The sequence below is a fragment of the Emys orbicularis genome, chromosome 1, assembly GCF_028017835.1.
Source record: "Emys orbicularis isolate rEmyOrb1 chromosome 1, rEmyOrb1.hap1, whole genome shotgun sequence".
NCBI lineage: Eukaryota > Metazoa > Chordata > Testudines > Emydidae > Emys > Emys orbicularis.
In genome coordinates, this window is record NC_088683.1 from 65905631 (window position 1) to 65930487 (window position 24857).

General features: G+C 43.7%; 1 protein-coding gene across 1 annotated transcript in view; it reads left to right on the forward strand.

The window, feature by feature from the left end:
- RASSF3 (Ras association domain family member 3) overlaps positions 1-24857 on the forward strand; it is a 74477-nt gene that overhangs the window by 40597 nt on the left and 9023 nt on the right. The gene's annotated exons all lie outside the window — the stretch shown is intronic.

Here is a 24857-nt window from a genome sequence, read left to right on the forward strand (position 1 = left end):
CACAGGTACCCTCTGTTTAGTTCAGAGTCCTGTTTTGTAAGTAAGACTGTAGTTGTAATGATGAGTGTAGAATTTACAGTACTGCTCCAGAAACTCAATCTGCAGAGGCAGAAAAGGGAACAGAGCCTAGCTAAACAGAAGCTGCTAACATCTAGAAGGATTTCATTAGTTTCTATTCTTTCTGATTGAATGGATAAGGAGGCACTAACTATCCACCTGCAGTGATGGAAATAGAGCAAAGAAACACTCAGGAGATGAGTGTCATGTTTTCCAGGCCAACTGAACCTCTGACCCCTCTTGGCCTTTTCAAGCACAACCCCCCTCAGCTCTTGGGCCTCAAGCATTCATCTCTCTCTTGGGGTAGAATTATTGCACTCTGACTGCATCCTGGGCTTCAGTCCCCTGTTATCCACTGTGATTTACCTCAGCAAGCCTGACTTGGGTTCAGTACCTGCTGTTTGTGTCCTTCCGGGAACGATGACAGTGGTGTCCAGTGATCAAAGAGCCTTCTTAAAGCACAGTGGTATTTATTTAGAACAAAAGTATTAAAAAAACCCAAACAAAATAAAGTCCATACTCACACCTGCCTCTCCCATAGGCTTACCATTGTGTGGATCTTGGGAACACCCAACTGCTTCAGACCCCCTCCACAAAGCATCTCTTTGGGTACATGTACATGTCAATAAAAGACCCATGGCTAGCCTAGGTCAGCGGACTTGGGCTCATGGGACACCGGTTGAGGGGGTAAAAATGGCAGTGTAAACATTTGGGCTAGAGCCCAGGTTCTGAGACACCACGAGGGGGATGGGTCTCCAGAGACCAGGCTCCAGCCCTAGCCCAAACATCTACACTGCAATTTTAAGGCCCACAAGCCTGAGTCAGTTGATCTGGGCTCTGAAACTTATTGCTATGGGGTTTTTTTTACAGTGTACATGTACCCTTTGTGTCAGACTTAGGGATGCCAGGCATCTGGTTTTTGACTGGAACACCCGGTTGTAAAGGGACCATGGCGGCTCCGGTCAGCACCGCTTACCGAGCCATTAAAAGTCCGGTTGGCCGCAGCGGGGCTGGCAGGCTGGGGTGCAGGAAGGGGTTCGGAGTGCAGGCTCTGGGCAGCCGAGCTGGGGTGGGGGTTGGGGCACGGTAGGGGTTTTGGGGTGCAGGTTCCAGGTGGCACTCACCTCAGGTGGCTCCTGGAAGCAGCAACATGTCCCACCAGCTCCTAGGGCAGGGGCGGCCAGGGAAGCTCCGCACGTGTCCCCACCCTGAGCACCAGCTTTGTACCTTCCATTGGCCAGGAACCGTGGCCAATAGGAGCTGCGGGGGCAGTGCCTGTGGATGGGGGCAGTGTGTGGAGCCTCCCTGGCCACCCCTGTGCCTAAGAGACGGAGGGACATGTTGCCTCATCCGGGAGTTGCCTGAGGTGAGCGCCACCTGGATCCTGCACCCTAATCCCCACCCTGGAGCCCCCTCCCTTTAAACTAGGTTCGACGGGGACAGGTGAGCAAAGCCCACAGGTAAGTGGGGAACATGGAGACCTGGGAGATGGGTCGGAAACAAGAGGGAATGTGGGCTATAATGGCAGAGAGAAAGGAGGGTCAGGGCAAAACTGGGAGGCAAGATCGAACCAGTATCTTAGATGCCTATATACAAATGCGAGAAGTATGGGTAATAAGCAGGAAGAACTGGAAGTGCTAATAAATAAATACAACTATGACATTGTTGGCATCACTGAAACTTGGTGGGATAATACACATGATTGGAATGTTGGTGTGGATGGATACAGCTTGCTCAGGAAGGATAGACGGGGAAAAAGGGAGGAGGTGTTGCCTTATATATTAAAAATGTACACACTTGAACTGAGGTAGAGATGGACATAGGAGACGGAAGTGTTGAGAGTCTCTGGGTTAGGCTAAAAGGGGTAAAAAACAAGGGTGATGTCATGCTAGGAGTCTACTACAGGCCACTTAACCAGGTGGAAGAGGAGGATGAGGCTTTTTTTAAACAACTAACAAAATCATCCAAAGCCCAAGATTTGGTGGTGATGGGGGACTTCAACTATCCAAATATATGTTGGGAAAATAACACAGCAGGGCACAGACTATCCAACAAATTCTTGGACTGCATTGCAGACAACTTTTTATTTCAGAAGGTTGAAAAAGCTACTAGGGAGGAAGCTGTTCTAGACTTGATTTTAACAAATAGGGAGGAACTCATTGAGAATTTGAAAGTAGAAGGTAGCTTGGCTGAAAGTGATCATGAAATCATAGAGTTTGCAATTCTAAGGAAGGGTAGAAGGGAGTACAGCAAAATAGAGACAATGGATTTCAGGAAGGCGGATTTTGGTAAGCTCAGAGAGCTGATAGGTAAGGTCCCATGGGAATCAAGACTGAGGGGTAAAACAACTGAGAAGAGTTGGCAGTTTTTCAAAGGGACACTATTAAGGGACCAAAAGCAAGCTATTCCGCTGGTTAGGAAAGATAGAAAATGTGGCAAAAGACCACCTTGGCTTAACCACGAGATCTTGCATGATCTAAAAAATAAAAAGGAGTCATATAAAAAATGGAAACTAGGATAGATTACAAAGGATGAATATAGGCAAACAACACAGGAATGCAGGGGCAAGATTAGAAAGGCAAAGGCACAAAATGAGCTCAAACTAGCTACAGGAATAAAGGGAAACAAGAAGACTTTTTATCAATACATTAGAAGCAAGAGAAAGACCAAAGACAGGGTAGGCCCACTGCTCAGTGAAGAAGGAGAAACAGTAACAGGAAACTTGGAAATGGCAGAGATGCTTAATGACTTCTTTGTTTCGGTCTTCACCAAGAAGTCTGAAGGAATGCCTAACATAGTGAATGCTAATGGGAAGGGGGTAGGTTTAGCAGATAAAATTAAAAAAAGAACAAGTTAAAAATCACTTAGAAAAGTTAGATGCCTGCAAGTCACCAGGGCCTGATGAAATGCATCCTAGAATACTCAAGGAGCTAATAGAGGAGGTATCTGAACCTCTAGCTATTATCTTTGGAAAATCATGGGAGACGGGAGAGATTCCAGAAGACTGGAAAAGGGAAAATATAGTGCCCATCTATAAAAAGGGAAATAAAAACAACCCAGGAAACTACAGACCAGTTAGTTTAACTTCTGTTCCAGGGAAGATAATGGAGCAAGTAATTAAGGAAATCATCTGCAAACACTTGGAAGGTGGTAAGGTGATAGGGAATAGCCAGCATGAATTTGTAAAGAACAAATCATGTCAAACCAATCTGATAGCTTTCTTTGATAGGATAACGAGTCTTGTGGATAAGGGAGAAGCTGTGGATGTGGTATACCTAGACTTTAGTAAGGCATTTGATAGGGTGTCGCATGATATTCTTATCGATAAACTAGGCAAATACAATTTAGATGGGGCTACTATAAGGTGGGTGCATAACTGGCTGAATAACCATACTCAGAGAGTTGTTATTAATGGTTCCCAATCCTGCTGGAAAGGCATAACGAGTGGGGTTCTGCAGTATTTGGGACCGGCTCTGTTCAATATCTTCATTAACGACTTAGATAATGGCATAGAAAGTACGCTTATTACATTTGCAGATGATACCAAACTGGGAGGGATTGCAACTGCTTTGGAGGACAGGGTCATAATTCAAAATGATCTGGACAAATTGGAGAAATGGTCTGAGGTAAACAGGATGAAGTTTAACAAAGACAAATGCAAAGTGCTCCACTTAGGAAGGAAAAATCAGTTTCACACATACAGAATGGGAAGAGACTGTCTAGGAAGGAGTACGGCAGAAAGGGATCTAGGGGTTATAGTGGACCACAAGCTAAATATGAGTCAACAGTGTGATGCTGTTGCAAAAAAAGCAAACATGATTCTGGGATGTATTAACAGGTATGTTGTGAGCAAGACACGAGAAGTCATTCTTCCGCTCTACTCTGCGCTGGTTAGGCCTCAACTGGAGTATTGTGTCCAGTTCTGGGCACCACATTTCAAGAAAGATGTGGAGAAGTTGGAGAGGGTCCAGAGAAGAGCAACAAGAATGATTAAAGGTCTTGAGAACATGACCTATGAAGGAAGGCTGAAAGAATTGGGTTTCTTTAGTTTGGAAAAGAGAAGACTGAGAGGGGACATGATAGCAGTTTTCAGGTATCTAAAAGGGTGTCATAAGGAGGAGGGAGAAAACTTGTTCACCTTACCCTCTAAGGATAGTACAAGAAGCAATGGGCTTAAACTGCAGCAAGGGAGGTTTAGGTTGGAGATTAGGAAAAAGTTCCTAACTGTCAGGGTGGTTAAACACTGGAATAAATTGCCTAGGGAGGTTGTGGAATCGCCATCTCTGGAGATATTTAAGAGTAGGTTAGATAAATGTCTATCAGGGATGGTCTAGACAGTATTTGGTCCTGCCATGAGGGCAGGGGACTGGACTCGATGACCTCTCAAGATCCCTTCCAGTCCTAGAATCTATGAATATCCCACACTCCGAACCCCTCGGCCCCACCCTCGAGCCCCCTCCCACACTCCAAGCCCCTCAGCCCCACCCCAGAGCCTGCACCCCCTTCCGGAGTCCTCACCCCCTCCTGTACCCCCAACCCCCTGCCCCAGCCCAGTGAAAATGAGCGAGGGTAGGGGATAGCGAGCACGGAGGGAAGGGGGATAGAGTGAGCATGGGGTGGGGCTTCGGAGAAGGGGCAGGGGTGGGGTGGGGCCTCAGGTGGGGCAAGGGTATTCAGGTTTCTGCAAATAGAAAGTTGGCAACCCTAGTCAGACTGTCCCTCTGGACAGCTCCTGATAATTAACCTGCCCCTGCTCCTGCCCCTCCTCCTGAGAAGTGGTTTTTAACTGTTTATTTCCCTTTGATCTTGTTCCCAGCATGGCAAAACAGCTGCGTCACTTCAGGCTAGAGCCTGGAAGTATACCATTGTTCTGTAATTGCCCCCTCCCTCAATGTTTGCTGGAAGATTTTCTTATCTGTAGCTATTATGATGTTTTCCTTCTTGTTTTTCCAAGAGCCCTCTATTAAGCCAGATTAATACATTTGTACAGGAAAATCTTATAACCCATTGTACAACAACTTCATCTCGCTGGTCAGATACATCATGTATAAAATTATTACATCTCAGTAGTCTTAAATTATTACATAGCTGCTCCATGTCAGTCTCAGAGGGCGTTATCCTGATTTTACAGATAGAGGACTGAGGCACAGAGAGAAGAAAGTCAGAAGAATCCAAAAATTAATAGTGCCCAGTTTGAGACACCTAGAATCTGATAGTTTCAGAGTACTTAGCATGATATAGCACTTCATATGTTCAAAGCACCGCTCCCATTGATTTCGGTTGTAGCTGATTGTTGCTCAGAACTTCTGCAAGTCAGACTGCAGTGTCCCAAGTTAGGCACACAGAAAATGAGGAACACGCAGTTAGTGACCACAGGGGAAAAGCTTTGGTTTAAGTGTCTTGTCCAGCATTACGTAGAAACTCTGTGGAAGAGGCAGGGATAGAATCCAGTTTTCAAGGGAGATCAGCGTTTCTCTTTCTGTAATCCTCTGCCTCATCCACTACACCCCAGCCAACTTCTGCCACAAATGAGGCATAGGTCCTAGGGACAACATCCTATCCATGTTCCCTGTCCCCACTGGCTGCCAGTCCCAATCTCCCTTCCCATCTTCTGGCTTTTATTCACTGAGCCTTGTTCTGTACAGAATTCAAGTGAACTCAGTAACAGTATTTTATGTAGTTAATAAAGAAACATCTGTGTGCAAAGGCAAAGTTTTGAATAATTTTAGATATTACAGCTATTCTATTTTTTTATTTTGGCGGGGATGCTTTTTTTCCACAGATGGTGGAAGAACAGTCCTTGGGTAAGCCATACTGGTATCGAATGCATACCTGAACTTTTTAGGCACAATTCCTGGCTGAGGACATAACAAAGACTCCATTGTGCTGTCACACAGCAAAGCCAATAAACGTGGATGGGTTCTTAAGTGCATGAGTTCTTAAGAGACAAAGATTGGATTTTCATGCACATGTATTTGACAATGAAGAATGAGGAAAGAGAAATAGAAAAAAGTGACAGCTAAACGTATGTTGTTCTGAAATAGACAGTTTTCAATTTCCTGCATCAGTTTCTACCTTAAAGTTTTGTAAGTAAACTTCAGACTTCGGGGTATGCTATACTTTTCTCTAGAAACATGCTTAACCAACAGTCGTCTCCCCACATGCTCATTTCTAATAAAACTATTGCCAATAGTTTAAGCAGTGTGGAAACTTGTGCCTTACTATAACTCATGCTACCTCATACACCATCTCCCTCCCACTAAAACATTTAATTGATGATTGCTAGATTAAAATCATCATTCTTTAAGATCACAAGTATACTCATAGTAAAATCCTAATGGGCTTTTGTTCTTGATTAAAGTGGGGAAATGCAAACATTGAGTCCCCCTTAGCCAGCTGTAAAGAGAGAAAAATGGAGGAGGGTCTCTTAAGCAATTAGATTGTTCTTGTTTCTAAAAAGGAAGCTTAGTGTTAAGACTTTATAGATTGGTTTGGGTTCAGAGGTAGCTCTGTGTTCTCTGTTCCTCCTAAAGCCAAATGAAGGTGGCTGTCCCCTCCTGGCTCCTTTCACAACCATCAGTTATTAGTTTTTAATCTTGTTAGACTAGATTCGTCTGACATTTTTGTATTCCAGAGGCAAAGACAGATATATCTACTTAAGCTGTAAACATCAGTGGTCCTAACTAGTGCTAGGAAAACCAATGTGAAAAGATGAGTTACATTGCTAATTATTGTGGTTTGGATAATCTTGTTCAGTAACATTCCCTTAAGCAGACAAATGTAAGCTCTTAAACACAGTCTTAAATTGCAAAACAAGTTCTTGAGACTTTATGGGTTAGAGATAATGCCGCTAAGTTGTGTGATTGATTTTAAAATGGCTCATTAAGTTTAGCGGGGCCAGTGGATTTTCAAAATATTCCCAGTAATCTTCAGGAGTAGTTTGCAAGGATGTTTCCAATTCCTGAAGGAATAGGAGCCCTGTATATGAATAACCACTGGCTATAAGAAGTGCATTTGATAACCAGAGCAGATGGGCTAATCCCGTGACACCACAAATGCCTAAAACGCCTCTGCCTTTGTGGAACAAGTATATCCCATACTCACAAGATGACTACTGTTACAGTTGCTCTGTGAAACTTTGCAGTGTTGCTGAATCAGCTCTTTCTCCATTTTTACCATCACAGTAGTTAGCAAACTCCGTGACAGTTATCCTAGGAAACCTGAACTAATTAAAATTGTAGTACGATTCTTTGGACAGTGGTGCACCTATCTATTTGTACAAAGATGAAGTTTTAGGGAAGATATTTCAAGTAGACTTCTAAAATGAAATCAAATACAGATGGTTTGAGTGGACATTACTGGGAAAGAAGAACAAACAGTGATTACTAATCATCCCCAAATTCCCTCATTAGAAAAGTGACAATATTATTATCCAGTTCATTATTTTAGAATATCAGGGTTGGAAGGGACCTCAGGAGGTCATATAGTCCAACTCCCTGCTCAAAGCAGGACTAATCCCCAGATAGATTTTTGCCCCAGATCCCTAAATGGCCCCCTCAAGGATTGAACTCATAACCCTGGGTTTAGCAGGCCAATGCTCAAACCACTGAGCTATCCCTCCCCCCAAGATTGCATCTGTGGTGTGAAAAATAGCTGATGCACTTCATTTCTAATAGAACTGGTAGGCAAATAGTATGAAGCTACTTAAGAAAAAAGTAGTCTTACTTTACCTTCTCATTATGTTGCCATTAATCTCAAGATGTGGCCCTTTTTGACTAATACGTTTTGACTGGATACTATGAATCTTGCTGCAGTTTGGTAGTACTGTGATATTTTCCAGTCTGGCTGATGCTGTAGTATGTATACTTGGCTAGAAAAGTACTGTTTGTTGGCCATTAGACTTGTTAATTATCCTGTAAATGTAAAATATAATTACTGACTTGTTAGTAAAACTTAATAGCTTGAGCGTGAGAGATGTATATAATATTTTACTAAAGCAAAAACTGGTATAGTTTGCATCTTAAAAATATATTACCTACAGCACTGTCTCTTTTTAAAATGACTTACTCTATGTAAATAGCTTGGTTAGACTAGCCTTGTGCTTCTGAAAATAATTAGATACCACAGCCAGCTGCAGCTGGCTTGTTCCCAGCTTCACATCATAACATACATTTGATTAGAAAACATGTAACTAGTGAGGAACTCCCTTAAATCCCACTATTTCTGCACATCTGTGGTATTAGTACATTCTCTTGGCTAAAAGCTCTGCCCTTTTTCTGTACCCGACTGTGGGCCAGATTCTGCCTCCCTTACTCACGATGAGTAGTCCCTTTACCACATGAATAGTTCTGTTGATTTCAAGGGGACTAACTAAACATAAGTGAAGGCCAGTTTTCTGCCACCTTCTAAGACAAGAGTTCTCAAACTGGGGGTCATGACCCTTGAGAGGGTCACAAGGTTATTACAGGGGGGTCGCAAGCTGTCAGCTTCCACCCTAAACCCCACTTTGTCTCCAGCATTTATAATAGGGTTAAATATAAAAAATGTGTTTTTAGTTTATAAGGGGGGGTCACACTCATAGGTTTGCTGTGTGAAAGGGGTCACCAATACAAACGTTTGAGAACCACTGTTCTAAGAACAGCTATTTGTTTTAAACCAAAACTTGCCCTCCTTATTGTGAAGAGACCTGAGATTTTTATCTTTATAACTGTAATGTAATTTCATGCTGAATAATGAAACCGAAACTATAGTAAACATGGTATGGATGCTAGACCATGCATGCTCCACCCTGGGTTGGCAAATCTTCACACAGGGCAGGAAAGAGTCCACCAGAATGTGCTACTGCACTAATTGGCAGCACTTCCTAGAACAGGCCCCCCACCCCCCACTCTGTGGACACAATGAGCATCTCACTTGTCCTGGACTACTTCCTCGCTCTCAGTACATCGGGCTTCACTCTCAACTCTATCCGGGCACACTTGGCAGCATGTAGTGCCTTCCTCCTACCAGTGGAGGGCACCTCTGTCTTTACAAACCCTATCACTGAGCTTCATGAAAGGCCTGCTCAACACTTTTCCACCGGTTGTGAAGCCAACACCTACATGGAACCTTAACCTCATTGTCTCCGCCCTCACGAGACCACCCTTCGAACTCATGACAACATGCTCCATAGAATCATAGAACTGGACGGGACCTCAAGAGGTCATCTAGTCCAGTCCCCTGCACTCAAGGCTGGACTAAGTATTATCTAGACCCACCTCTCTGTGGAAGTGGCATTCCTGGTTGCTGTCACCTTGGCCAGATGAGTCAGTGAGCTCTCTGCCATGATGACAGACCCTCCCTGCATGGTATTTCACAAGGACAAGGATTCCTTAAGACTACCCCCCAAATTCCTTCCTAAGGTGGTGTCCGAATTACAACTCAATCCATCCATCCACTTACTGTGTTCCATCTGAAGCCACATGCCTCCCCTGCCGACAGAGCCCTGTACTCTCTCAACATTCACTGTGCCCTGGTGTTCTACTTGTACAGGACTAGACCCTTTAGGAGGGCTCCAAGATTTTTCGTCACCATTGCAGAGAGATCAAAGGGAAAAGCCATCTGTTCCCAAAGGATCTCTAAATGGGCCTCAGGGTGCATGCTGACATAAACGCTCCAACCTACCCCCTCCCGGGGGTATGACAGCACCTTTTACAAAAGTGCAAGCTGCCTCCTCAGCCTCTCTAGCTGATGTCCCATGGCAGGACATCTGCAAGGCTGCGATATGGCGCTCTATCCACGCGTTTATAGTGTACTACACCATAACACACACGGCAGCAGTGGACACGGACGTGGGCCACGCTGTATTAGATGGCTGTCTCATTAGCATCCTCGCACCTACCTCTTCACTGATTATGACTCGTAGGTCACCCACCTGTGGAATACACATAGGGACCATCACTCGAAGAAGAGGAGGCAACTCACCTGTAACTTGACGTTCTTGGAGATGTATGGTCCTTCTCTGTGTTCCACTACCCACCTTCCTTCCCCGCTGCTTCAGACTCTATTCTGCAGTGGTAAGAGGGGAAACTGGAGTGGCGTCAACCCACACTGCCCCTTACATCCTCGGCCAGGAGCACGAGGAGATGCATTACACATGTGCAGGTCAACAGATACGGCTTGGAAACACCTCTGGACTCAGGCACAAGGTACGCATGTGCACTCACATGTGGAATACAGATAGGGACCACACATCTCGAAGAACCTCCAGTTACAGGTGAGTAACCTCCTCTTTTTCCACCAAGAACATTACATGTAAATAAATTCTAGTCCTGTAGATAGACCCGTCATAATGTTTTGTGCACAAAACCAAACACACAGCTTGAATTACAGGAGTTCAGTGGTTTAGAAATCTGAACTCTTCCATCTTCTCTCTAGCTCTTTAAAGTGGCTCCATTTTGCTTCTATTTTCCGTAAATCAAGATGATGGTTGTGTGGGGTTTTTTTTTTTATTATTTTATTTTATTCAGGACTTTATATAGCATTGAGGGGATTTTTTTTTCAGGAAGTTACCATGTTTTTAAATAAGTAAACATAATGTTTTCAATTAGGCGTTAGACTGGGGTGCATATGTGCACCCATGCAGTTTTATTGTCTGTAAAGTAATTGCTCTTGTATTGAAATTAGGTAGCTATTTGTATCAAGCACATTCCTTTTCTCTCTAAGTATGTTGGCTAAATATCAAAATGCTTCTTCAGTGAAATTACTTTCTGCTATTGTCAGATATCATAAAATCTATCCCAGTGTGAAGCAAAGTGTCAGACAGTATTTGTGAGGCTCTTAAAAGTAATTGACTGTTTCTGCTTTTTTGTTAATTTCCAGCCTTTAACCTTTTTAAAGGTGCTATTACTGTTGGGTCATTCCCGTGCTAGTTACAGCCACTAAGCCTACACAGCCTTTAGTAGTGTATGTTGTCATATGTATTATAACTTCTGTGATTGCCTATCATAGGGCTAGGCTAGAATCAGATTCTAGATTGGACTACCTTACCTCTTTAATATTGGTCGTTAGTTCTAGTCACTTTCAGAAAGTGAGAAAGTTTGCCTTTTGCATAGACTCGCTTCTCTTCACACACAAACTGTATGAGCCATTATGGGTTTCTCATGTCTTGATGAGCTTAATAATTGAATTACCTTAAACATAAGTTGGGTTTAAGGAAAGGTGGAGTAGCAGCAACACTTCCTTGTGACTTTAGTTTCCTGTGCTTACGAATGGGGAAATTGCTGTTTGGAATGAAGAGAGAATAACTTTTTTGAACTTTGTTATAAAATCAACACATTCTTCCATGTGTTGGCTTAAGAACAAAGCAACTAATTTTTTGTTTCCTGGTGGCCTTTCTCCAGCACAGCAGAATAAATTGCTTTTGGATTCTAGCCATTGAATCAGGTTGTGAGTAAGCAGCTCTTTTCGCCCTCTGCAATTTTAGCAGCAGTCTCTTGGCCTTCCTTTATTGAGGAGAAAAATGCAGTACTTGGGGCAAAAGTCTGCAATGTTTAGGTGCCATGAAATATTAAACTGAATTTTCTTCTGCTCATCTTGGGCTATCTAGGTGAAGGTAATGATCCTGTGGACTTCTTGGCAATTTTCCAATATTGATAATTGCACAAATATCAATCTTCTTGATAAAACAAGTTCTGATGTCTAAGACTATTTATGAGAGAGTGAATGAAGAATTTATATTGCTTTCTTGCACAGTCAGCACACTGCTAACATTGAGCTAATAGTGGTGTAAAGTGCTTTGAATTACCTAACATACAAACAAATGTAAGTCCTAGACACAGTCTCAACTGCAAAGGCTTCTCTTTTGTTTCTGCTGCATCAAGCTTTTGACTTGGGTGCTTGTTTTGAAGAGACTGGCCATTGCGGGATCCAACGTTTTTAAGTATTTCTGTAGCCGTTCAGTAGATCAGTTATTTTACAGGGCCTATTGAGACAGTTAGCATTGCTGTAAAAGTACTTTGTGAAGACTCTGTTGTCTGAAAAAGACAGTTATTCTAATGAAAAATAGCTGCAAAAGAAAAAAAAACTTCAGAAAGGAAGGGAGCTTGAAGTTCAGATTAGTTCTTAACTTTACTGCCTTAAAAAGACATCTCAGAAGGTATGTAAGTTGGCTGTAAACTTATACCAGACTGAAGCTAGACATGCCTGTCTGCTGTGGTCAGATTAAAATATGAAGGAAAAGTTTTGTGTTTTGGGGGGACAGAGACAGGTATACTTTTTTAAGGAGGTTATCATTGTAAAAATAAATTGTTTAATGCTTTAGGAGTGATTATTTTATAATGTAAACTGCTTGTCCTTTATAAAAGAAAAGCAAAATAAAGCTGAGACTTTATTTTTAAAAATAGATAGCTGGCTGCACTTGTTCAAAAAGAGTGGGGGCTTTTTTCTTTTAGTTATTACTGTGATGGGTTTGGGCCCTTTGCAATGTCATCTGATGTGCTGGGGTGCCACAGAGTCATCCTATTCTGCCAGCCTGGGTCCCCTTTACCTGGCCTTGCTGGGTTAGGCTCCCCAGCCTCTTCCAGCCAAGCACACAGGCAGGGCCACACCCAGTTGCACAGAGAGACAGAGATCTGCTCTGGAAAGATTCAGCCTTAGGGGCTCACCCCAACACTCTGGTGCCCACTCCCTTTAAGGGGGACAAACCCAAAGGTTTTATGAAATCCGCCCCCTCCCTCAATGTGGAGGGAGATGTGCACAACTCCCCCCCCCCCCCCGTTAGAAATTACATAAACTGGGTTATATTATAAACAAGCGATAAATTTATTAACTACAAAAGGTGCATTTTAAGTGAATATAAGAGGTAACAGACAGAACAAAGCAGATTACTGACCAAATAAAGCTAAATTCGCAAGCTAAGCTCAATAGACTTAAGAAACAGGTTACAAAATGTAATTTCTTACCCTAAATGTTATTTTAGGCAGGTTACAAAGTTTCTGTGGTTCAGAGTTCCTGTTATATTTCTTTTCAGACTGGACCCTTGTCTCAGTCTGGACTCCCCCCTCCCTTCAGCTGGCTTTAGCAGTCTTTTCTCTTGGGCACCCTAACCATGGAGAGGAGGAGTCCCTTTTGGCTTCCTCCCCATCCTTAAATAGGATTTACATAAGGTGTGAATCCTTTGTTTCCCAGACTTGACTCCTCTTCCCTTCCAGTGGAAAGTTACAAGAAGTCTCAGGTAATGTCTAGTATCAGGTGACAAGACCATCTGACTCTATAGTGTCAAGCGTCCATGAGTCAGCGGCAGTATGGTGCGTCCGCAGGAAGGCCGAGCCTTTTCACAGTCCGTTGTCCTCACTGATGGGTCATCAGCCCTGTCTGGCTTTTCCGTTGTTGTACCTGAAGTGTTAGCAGTGGGCATCACCCCAAAGTAGCATAGTTGAAATACAGTTACAAAGTCAATATTCTTAACTTGAGATACAGAAATGATACAGGCATACAAATTGGATAATCATATTCAGTAAATTATAAGCTTTCCAATGATATCTTACAAGACCCATCTTGCATAAAGTATATCTGTTATGTCATATTCATATCATAAGCATATTTTTTATAAAGAATATGGAGTGAAACATCACAATGACTTCATAAAAATGTTCAGCACATGAATGTGGTCTACATGAGTTGCACGCGTATTGAACAAAAGAGATCCCATAACTTCTCAAAAGCGTTCCAAGAGCTAACACTTCCCCCATGAGGAATTTACCTAGTGGACTGTAATTGCTTCAGAGGACTGTCTTTTTTTAATTGCTACTGTTTTCTATTAAAGCTATGGCCTGCTTGCACTTGGGAAACTAACTACCTACTGAGTCTAATACCATTTCATGGGAGTTGTAGTGTTAGACAAGGCTCCAGAGACCAGAAACATTTTCACTGTGTGATTTTAAATTTGCTTTAAAACAAGTCTAATCAAAACAGTAACTTTAAAAAAAAAAGTTTTGTCAGGCAGAGCCTTGTCTACATTCTAACTTTCTCCAGTTCTAATACCAAAGCTAGTGTTAGAGCCAAGGTGTAGGGAATTCTTTTTTAACTTGGCTCCTTGTAGACATAGCCTGTATCTAGGTGGAATAAAGAATTAATGAGTTAATCTTTCAACTACTTCAACCCAGGATCAGATTCTGGGTTTGATTACAAGTGAAATGGAATTTGGTCTCATCCTAATTCTCTGTTAGTGCAAATTGTAAAACTCCAGCTCAGCCAGTGGCTCCTTCCCCCCTCGGGAGTTTTAGACTATGAGTGTTAGGCTGGATTTTTAGTTTTCCCTCTGAATCTGCTGTGCTTATGGTTATTAACTGAGTCCCTGACATTATTTTAGTGCTGTTAGTAACTGAATAGTTCAATTTTGGCAGTGCTTAACCTTCTTTCCAAGATCCACTGATTAGCTTTACACTGTATCTCATATAAGCTTGTTTAAGTACTGTTACACCATATAACCTTATCAGTTAAAATCCAGACCCTTTCAGTAGGGTCAGGAGAGGGTGCTAATCCATTTCACTACATTAAGCCACTTGTATTTGGATAGCCAAGTGTCTAACTTACACTTTTCCTATGCAGGGTATTTGATAGTGGCTGATTATTTTCTGTTCTTGCTGGTTCATAAATCTAGTTTGATTAAAATCTGTGCAAGACCTAAACAGTTGTGAAATGTTAATTCAAAAACCATACAATGTATTACTTTAAAAATGGTGTCAGAATGGCTTGTAACCTGCTATGCCTTTTAATAGAAAATCTAGGGCCACGGCTTCAAATGCTATTCTTCATACAGTTTAGTTTAGGACTCTAAACAAATGATTGCTGTTTAACAATTGGCATGCAACCCAGTTTTGAAGTACAGCCATATAGGGTCTGACAGAATTTGTGCTAAGGGGTTTTCAGAGTGAGGTCATGATAAACATAAATGAAACTTGAGCTGCTGTTTTAATGTCACTAGCAAATACAATTAATCTTTCTAACCAATACACTCATACAGTGAAATGAATACTGTATTTATATTGCCTCTGGTTTGTGGAGAGGAATATTTAAAGGAGTAAACTGTAAGGATTTTTGGCTTGTTTCTGTGCTTCTTAAAATAGCTAATTTAAACATACTTTCTGGAGTTCTGCTAGCAGGTTGTCACAGTTCAGGTTATGTCTTAGCCCTGGTCTACTCTAGGGGTGGGGGAGGGTGTCGACCTAAGATACGCAACTTCAGCTACGCGAATAGCGTAGCTGAAGTCGGCATATCTTAGGTCAACTTACCTGGCCGTGAGGACGGCGGCGAGTCGACCGCTGCCACTCCCCTGTCGACTCCGCTGCCGCCTCTCGCGAGCTGGAGTCCCGGAGTCGACGGGGAGCAGGATTGGGGATCGATTTTATCGCGTCTACACTAGACGCGATAAATCGACGCCTGATAGATTGATCACTACCCACCAATCCAGTGGGTAGTGAAGACCAGGGCCGGCTCCAGGCACCAGCCGAGCAAGCTTGTGCTTGGGGCGGCAGATTCCAAAGGGCGGCATTCCGTCTAGTCTTTTTTTTTTTTTTTTTTTTGCGCTTCACCGCTTTGGCCGCCCCTGCAGGTTTTTTCTTTTTGGTTTGCTGCTCCCGCCGCCCTGTAGGGGGCGGAGGAGGGGAGCGCCCTGTAGCAAGCCCGGCAGGGCAGCCTGTGTTGTTCCCTGCCTGCCGGCAGGCAGCACACCAGGAGGGGCTGCGTGGCAAGCGTCCCGCATAAGGAAGCCCTGGCTGCCCCTCTTCTCTCTCTCCCACCTCCCGCCCCCCGCTAGCCGGGGTGCGCACTCCGCTGCCTGGGGTCTGCAGGGCCAGGAGTCCCCCTGCACCCACGCTCCCGCCGCCCCGCAGGTATTTTTTGTTGTTGTTGTTTTTTCTTTCCTTCGCCGCTCTGGCAGGCCGGCCAGTTTCCCCCTCCCCCCCCCCACACCCTCGCCGCTCCAGCCGGGGGCAGGTTTGTTTCCCATCCCCCCCTTCGCCGCTCCGGCAGGCCGGCCAGTTTATTCCCCCCCCTCCTTGCCGCTCCGGCTGGGGGCAGGTTTGTTTCCCGGCCCCCCGCCCACCCCCCTTTGCCACTCCGGCCGGCCGGTTTGTTGTCTCCCCCCCCCCCCCCCTCTGGCCGGGGGCAGGTTTGTTTCCCGCCCCCCCCCCCCCTTGCTGCTCCGGCCGGCCGCAGGTTTGTTTCCCCCCCCCCCCCCGCCCTTGCTGCTCCGGCTGGTGGTTTGTCTCCCCCCCCTTTGCTGCTCCGGCCAGCCGGTTTGTTCTCTCCCCGCCCCCCCCCCCCCCTTTGCTGCTCCGGCCAGCCGGTTTGTTCTCTCCCCCCCCCCCCCTTTTCGCCGCTCCGGCCGGCTGGTTTGTTCTCTCCCCCCCTCCCCCCCGGCCGGGGGCAGGTTTGTTTCCCGCCCCCCCTCCCCCTTTGCTGCTCCAGCCGGCCCGTTTGTCGCGTCCCCCGCCCCTTTTTGCTGCTCCGGCCAGCCGGTTTGTTCTCTCCCCCCCCCCCCCCGCCTTCGCCGCTCCGGCCGGGGGCAGGTTTGTTTTCCTCCTCCCCTCCCCTCCCCTCCCCCTCTTGCTGCTCCCGCCAGCCGGGCGTTTTTTGCTTGGGGCAGCAAACAAGCCAGAGCCGGCCCTGGTGAAGACCAGTCCTTAGTTTTCCCTATGACAGGGCTTTGACAGTATGTTGGTAAACACACAAACTGGTGTTTTTCTCTTTTTAAATAATGTAAGGTAACAAATACTCTCTAGAATGTCTGTACATTTTTTAAAGCATTTCTGCCAAAAAAAAAAAAATTACTCTGATTAGCAATATAATCCCACAAAATCCTGTATTTGAGTATTTAATGATGTGAATCTCTTACCTTTTTTCAGAACCCTTTCATAGTGGCCACACAGCAAAGACACCTGAAGCGTTGCCGTGTTAACAACAGGCTGTTGTGTAGAATGCTTTTGAAATCATTCTGTCTTCTAAAACTACTATTCAGCATAAGAGGAGGCATCTCTGCCCAGCATAATGACCGGTTTACATAAACTGCTTCCGATTCCTAGGGCAATGGAATAGGAGGCAGAGACCATAAGCAGCACTGACTGCAAAAAGAAAACTCAGTTGGTAGAGTCAGTTACCTCCACCCCATCATCTTTCTCTTTCCCAAGAAATGTCTCCTTCCCAACTCCAGAAAGCGCCCTCTGTGGATCATAGATAGATCATGGGCTTGGGCAGGAGCAAAGCTTGGAGCTGCTTTCCTCATAGCCCCTCACCTAACACCTCTAGTCTCTTCTGTCTCCTCCCTGCCTCTGGTTTGGAGGTAGTATCTGTTAGTTAATAGATAGATACAGCCAGTCTCTCCACTTGGTGATCCACAGATGGGTTGCCAAATGAAGTCTAAGGGCATTTTCTGAGGACAGGGTGGCATTTCTTGGGTAGGGGGAAGGTGGTGTTGAGTTCCTTTGTTTCCCAGGAACATCAGTGTATGGAGGAAACAACATGTTTACTTCAAAAGTGATTCAAGTCAGTGATTTTTAAATTTTATATCTCTCTCTGGTGGTAGTAGAATGTGCATTCATTTTATTTAAGCTGGCAGCTCACTTTATTGAGGTCAGTGCATAAGAAATCAGGATATGTTTCCCCCCTCATTCCTCTTCCCCCGCCCCAGAAAAAAAGCCCCCAACAAACACTGACTTTTCCATGTTCATCCTGGTACTAGTTAGGTCCCTTTTCTAATGGAGATGTGATGTAGTTAGTTAGTTTGTTTTTCATTGTATTCTTCACAGCTATACATGTCTTGGTCTCTGATGTGGAAGAGTGGATGGACTTTATACTCTTAGGTCAAACTTTAACCCCTCTGTCTTGAACCATATGTTCAAGATCACCAGTTATAGCGTAATCCAAGATCATGGAGTCTTCATGATATGACAGGATCAAGTGTTGCTTTGTGTTTGGGGTGAGCGTGGGTCTGAGGACAGGAGGGGGTAGAGTGCTGGCATTGTTTAAAAGTTGGCTTTAGCTCCCAAGGCTATTTGGTTCTTTGAATTTCTTAAGAAAATACTTTATTCCCTTTTTGGCTCAAATACAATTTTCCTCCATTATGTCTCCCTTCTTCTATCAAGCCTTTGTGATGTGTTCTGTTTAGTGGAGCTTGCTTTTCCTATACTAGAGCTATTGCTTAAGGTCACTGCTTCACTGGAAAAGTTGGTTCCCCTTGTGGATGCAAGTAGAAAAGTAGAATTCAGTTTGGAATGTGATCTAGAACTCATTAGATCAAGTCCTGGATTGTTGGTTTTTTTCCAAATTTAGTGTGAGGGCCTAGTGTGTCTAGCTGTTTGGGTATAGCAACAAGATGCTCACCTAAGACCAAAGCTTGGACTTCATGTGACACAGATGTAGTGTGTGTGTGTGTGTGTGCGGGGGTGGGGGTGGGATCACAGTTTGTTCTGCAGTTCACTTGAACAGTTATTTGCGTGATGTTAATACTATTCATGTGCACTTGTATCACATTAGCATCTAAAGGCCCTGTCAAGGCTGAATCCCCACTCTGGCACTTCAAGTGCAGAAGTGGGGCCCGCAAGGATTTTAAAAATGAATACTGGCCACTCCAGGCTTGTATTACACTCCCAAGGTTAGAGCTTTTCTCTGACCTTGGCTTGGTAAACGCTGCCACCACCCAAATGCAAAAAACCCTTTGAACCCAGGAAGGAGCACTTGGGAATTCCTCCCTATGGGGAGCCCTCAAGCCCTTTCACCTCCACCCCCTCTAGGGAAGAGCTGAGAAAGAAAACAAAGGAAATTAGCTGTTGCCGCCAGCTAATCAAACAACATGCACAAACCTCTTAGGACACCAAAAATCCAATCCTGTTCTTAAAAAAGGTAAATTTTATTAAAAACAAAAAGAAAGAAAATACATCTGGAACTTAGGCTTTTACTAGATTTTAAAGGATCAATTCCAAAAATTAAGCACCCAAAATAGCTTTTGTGGGGGTTCAGCTTAAAAGTTACAAGCAAACAAAAGCATCCAGGGTTAGCACAGAGGAGTCCACAAGCCAAAATAAAGAAATAAACCTGATTGCGTCTATCTAAACATTCCAGGTCCAAATGATTCCTTCTAGGTACCTGGTTCAAACCTTACACAGCATTCCTGCTTCTAGCATTGCTGCTCCATGTCCCTGCAGCCCATTGAGAACAACGGAGAGACAATTTTCCCCCATTTTAAAAAGTTCTAGCCTTCCCATTGGCTGTTTTGGTCAGGTGCCCACTCCCTTTTCTTTACCTGGGGACTTTTTAACCCTTTACAGGTAAAGCAAGCAGCCACCAAGAGGGACTTTATAGCTAATTGGCTGTCTGGGTGTCCATAAAAGGGAGCTCCCCCCCTTCATTTATCACAGGCCCCAACTGAGATTGGGGTCCTATTATGCTATGGACTGTACGTGCATGTAGTACGTGTCAGTCCCGGCCCTAAAGACTTTACAATCTAAGTAGGCAGGACAGAGGGTGAGAAAAAGGAAGTGTTATTTTCCCCCGTTTTGTAGATGGGGGAACTGAAGCATGGAGAGGTGGTGACTTGTGAAAGGTCATGCAGGAAGTCTGTGCGAGAGCTGGGAACTGAACCCAGTTCTCCAGTATCTTAATCACAGCCCAGCTGTTCTCCCTGATGGAAACAAATGCACACGCGTCCCCCCCCTCTGCTGCCTGCTACTACCGCTTAGAAACTTGTGTTTGAGACTCAAAGGAGCTCTTATACTTAGTTTGAAGGTTTGTTACCAAATTTAATGGAAATTCTGGGAACTAGAGATCTGTGCTTATTTCATAGACTACTGAAAATATTTCTTGAATTTCATAGCAAATTAACAGGTTGGCCCTGGGCTGAGAGGCTGGTGTTGTGGATCTGAAGAAATTATACATAGGCTCCATAGAATTGCACTGAATCTTGTTTTTATCACCATTCATAATTGTCCTCAAGAGGAGAAAACAACAAATGTGAGGCACAGGAATGGAAACAGGCCCAGAACACTGTGCAGCAAAACACATTTTCTCAGTTGAACTGGGAGGAGCAGATGATGATGACATGGCCTGCAGCTGTTAATGAGAACATCATTCCAGTGTTCTGGCTTCAGTATGACGCCACACCTTGTATAGTTCCCGTGTTTTGGTCAAAATACAATTATACAAAAATATTGTAAAACTAAACCCACTCAGCATAGTGGCCTTGTCTAGCACTGGGTGAAGAAGAGCTTATGGCCTCTGCCAGGATGGCTTGACGTGGTTGTGTTTCACTTCTGTGCTCATGACACATACTGTGAGTAGGACAGACCATTGGAAGCAATCACTGGGACTAACTACTGAAGCAACTATTTGCAAAATCTGTATTAGCAGATGAAAACATAAATAAATCTGTTTCAGTGATGTATGCTGGGTTAAATGCACCATATGCATATATCAGTTGTATCTGTTATATGGGAGGAGGGATAGCTCAGTGGTTTGAGCATTGGCCTGCTAAACCCAGGGTTGTGAGTTCAATCCTTGAGGGGGCCACTTAGGGATCTGGGGCAAAAATCAGTACTTGGTCCTGCTAGTGAAGGCAGGGGGCTGGACTCGATGACCTTTCATCTGGTCCCTTCCAGTTCTAGGAGATAGGATATCTCCATTCATTTAAAAAAAAAATTATTTAATTTATTTATTTATCTATGTAATACATGAAATGTATTGTGAGGTATGCATCTGCTACTATTTGTACACTTGTAATGCACCTGCTCCAAGGAGCTGTGCCAGGACTTACAGAACAGGTGCTCAGGTCACAGACAAAGCAACAGTTGGGGGTAGTACTCTTATCTATTTGGGGATTAACTGAACCGGTCTGTCCTCTCACTGGCCAGCGAGAACTGTTGCAGGAACAAATGGAGAGAGACCTGCTTAACTGCAACACATAATCTGCAAGAGTTTTTCCCTCCAGTTAGTGTAGCTAAAGCAATAGAGGATGAATGAGTTCCTTGCCAGCACTCCCAGTCTCAGAAAGAATGTTTTTACATAGTCATTGCAGAGAAGAGTTTACTGGCCTCTCGATCAACCCCCATAATCCATGTGAACAGCAGGGTACTTAATTGCTGCCATTGTTAATTTACAGTACATGCTATGTTGGATGCACACAAGGTTTCCAAACTGTAGTGGATATTTATTTCCTTATAAATCAGTGGAGTTGTACTGATGTAACTGAAAATGGACTTACACTGAATCGAAGTTTAATTAGCAGAGGACCCTTTCTGTAAGGTAAAGCAGGATTCTCAGCCTGGGGGTTGTGACCCAAAATTGCTTCAAAGGGTTGCGGGGCTGGCTGGACTCAGCTCCTTGCTCTGGGCATTGTGACCTGGTGCATGGGGTCTCAGCACTGCTCCAGGTTTGGCCTAGCTGCTGCTCTATCATGATGATTTGGAGGGGAGGGAGAGGGGGGGGAGCATCTGGGCCAAATTTCAGTGACGAGTATTGCAACCCCAGAAGTTGCAGTACCCAGAGCAGGGAGCCAAGCCCAGCTAGCCCCATGGGACAGGAGCCAGAAGAGGGGTGGTGGTCATGTTCTCCAGTAAGTACTGGCCCCTGATGTATCCCCCGTTCTGCAGCCGAGCAGCGTCGGGGGGGGGAGGGGGAGCAGCATCACGTCTGGGGGCATCTCAGGAAGTCTCTGGGTTGTGACAGGCCATCAGGGTTTACAGATGGGTCAGTTGAGAATCCCTGAGGTAAAGAATACAGGAGGCAAGGAGAAGATTGTGGGAAGCTGAAGAAAATGTTTAGCAGTTCTCGCAAAATCCTTCTTTTCCCTGATCTTAGCCTGGGCACACTGGCCAAAAGAAGATTACTTCTGCCACTATTGCTTTGTCTAGCCAAACTTTGGATCCGAGACCATGATAAAGATTAATTACATACTGCAGGTGATTTTGCTCTGTGGGTATTGGGAAGAAATGACATGGCATCTTGCCAGCAAATTTTGGATGTTGGATGTTTGAATTAAACTAAAGATCAAAATCCATGGGTGCCACGGATATTCAAGTGTTAACAGATGTGTTAACATTTAGCTGGAGATACCTAATCAGAATGACTGACTCCTTGATGACAGTAGACTTGATTGCACTAGCATTCCTTACAACTTTCCTGTGGTATTTCTTCATTTGTTGCGTCTCAGTTGCAGTTGTGCAGGATTTTCCCCCTCTCTTCAGACTATGTAATTGTTGTATTACCTTTGCTGATTAGACTATTTGTGGTGTTAAATTGCTTGTGAAGGAATTTTTTTGTTGGTTTGAAGTGTATCCCTCAGTGCACAAATAGTTGCAGTGTTTGAGCTCTGGTTATATAATTTATCATTTGAATCTAATGCTTTTTGTGCTTCTAGTTCCCAGACTTGGGTTTCCTGGGATAATGGACTTGAAGTGGAGGCATAACTTTTTTTTGGCTGAAAATAAAATATTTCCCACAGTTTCATCACCTTCCTTGCTGTTAACTGACCTGAAACTAACATAAGGTGCAGAACACTGATTGAAGTAAATTGGGAGTCTTTCCACTGAATTTAAGGGGAGTTGGATCAGGCCCATAGAGACCTCAAAGTTCAGATCCTTGTTGCTTTGCTGCGTGTTTTCTCCCCCACACCCGTTTTTTTGTATATAATTTGCAGTTTGGAGTTAATCTGCATACTGTTTAGATGCTCCGTTAACAGTTCAGATGTACATGGTGGCAAAATCAAGGATTGCTTTATGTTTCTCACTGCCATGTAATGATGCATCTTATGCCTTTCCATAAGAAAGGCCCTGCGTACTCTCCAGCAAGCTGGACTAAAATCTGTGGCAAGGCTCCCTGCTTTTCTGTGGCGTTTTGGTGAAAGAAACTGGAATTTCTGAGGCATGTTCAAAATAGAGGGTCTTACTGAATTAAATATGAGTGAGTAATTTCATATGAAAATAACAATGAATATTGTAGTGATTAAAGTCTTGTTCTTTCCTAAATAAAACACACTACCTCAAATGGCTTTATAGGCTTTCCTATTCATTCTCATTGATTTCCATACCAAATTTGCTCAGATTGCAGATAGACAATTTTTTTTCCAGCTGTCAGCCCTGCAGACTTACCCTTTGCTGTTAAAGGCAGGTTGGGTTCTTTTAGTTATCTCCACTAATAGCAGTTCTGCAGGCCAAATTATGCCCTCCATGATCTAGGTAGCCCTGTCAAGGAAACAGGAAGCTGGTTTTGGAACCAGATAAATGGGTTGAGGCTTTTGACACTGGGAAAGGGCGGATTAATCTTTTCTTTCCCTCCTGTTCCCTGTTGTTTTCTCCTCTGGACAGTAGTTGTTGGATGGTGATGCAGCAATCCTTGACAGTGGTCAACTCCCTCCTTCCCCATCCATGACTGCATGCAACAAAAATGGGCAAACACATTGTTTAGCAGATACTTCTAGCTAATCAGCAGTAAAATAATTATACATTTTGATTTTCAAATGGCATTATTAGGGTTCAGAATTTCCACTATTGAGATGAATGGGGCAGTTCACACCTCTCAAAGCTAATGTTTCAGGCTGTCTGCCCCTCAGGAATATGGGTCTGAATCGGTGCCCATTTGGAAGAACATGTTCACAACTATAAGGGCTAGAAACTTTTAAAATTTAAGTTTAGATTCTTGAGCACAATTCTGTGGCAGGTGCTTGCTCCATTAATTCTGTGGCCAAATAATTGCAGAATACACCGTTCCCTACTCATAACATATCTTTTGTAATGGGATGAAAATTGAGGGTGCAGTAGTTGCCTCAAAATATTTTTTTAAAATTTAAAACAAAAAACATAATGTTTAGGATGCTGGTGTTTTCAGATTCTTATTATTTGCTACACATGTAATATCGCTACAATCTTTCATATTTAATAATTTCTAAACATTAAAATTGCTCCAACAAATTTGTTCTTATTTTAAAGAAAAAATTACTGATTTTATTTTTTTATTTTTAGCACAAAGGGAACCCTTCGTAAAACTATAGAAGTCCCTAAAGTAGTAAGGGAATAAAAAGCATTATATTAAAGTGCTAAGTATTACTGCACTTACCGCTCTCTGGGAACAGGCTACAGGAGGGGAAAGAATAAAAGGATGATAAATATTTTTAATTTCTCTAGTGAGAGGGGGGGAGTCTTGATTCTGAAAACTTCCAGGTGGTTTGGTCCTGCTTGTAGTGGAGTTGAGCACTGTGCCACAATATTGTAACTTCATGATAAAAATGCTGTAATTAAGGAACTAATAGCATTCTTATCATAAAAGCTGTAATGTTCATATCTAAGCTAGGAGGTATCCTTATTTTACAAATGGGTAAACTGAGGCAGAAATTGTCTTATCGAAGACCCCAAAGGAAGTTAGTATTTGAGCCAGGATTAGAGTTTGGGAGTTCCTTGTTTCCAATCCTTTGCTCTGACCACATCTCTTTTTTAGCTGTAGGGAGGATGGCGGAGTCATGTGTCTTTATTCATGTATATAGTAAAAAATCAAAGAATCTAAAGCTCTCAGCTTTGTATAGGCTTTCTGGCAAGCAAAAATGTATAGCTCTGCATCAGATACAGTGTTGTCACAGGGTTCGGTTCTGGCAAACTGAAATGCCTGCCAGCTGTGCTGGGAAGTCTCAGAGAGATTATGTTATAGGAGTAGGTTTTGAGGTCAGGAAAATCCTTTTCTTAGGCCAAACTCCTCCAGGGTTCATTTGGATGGGTAGTCTAAAATACTGACCCTTGACCATTGTGCACGTGGTGCATGAGTACTCCTGTGCTCAGAGGTAC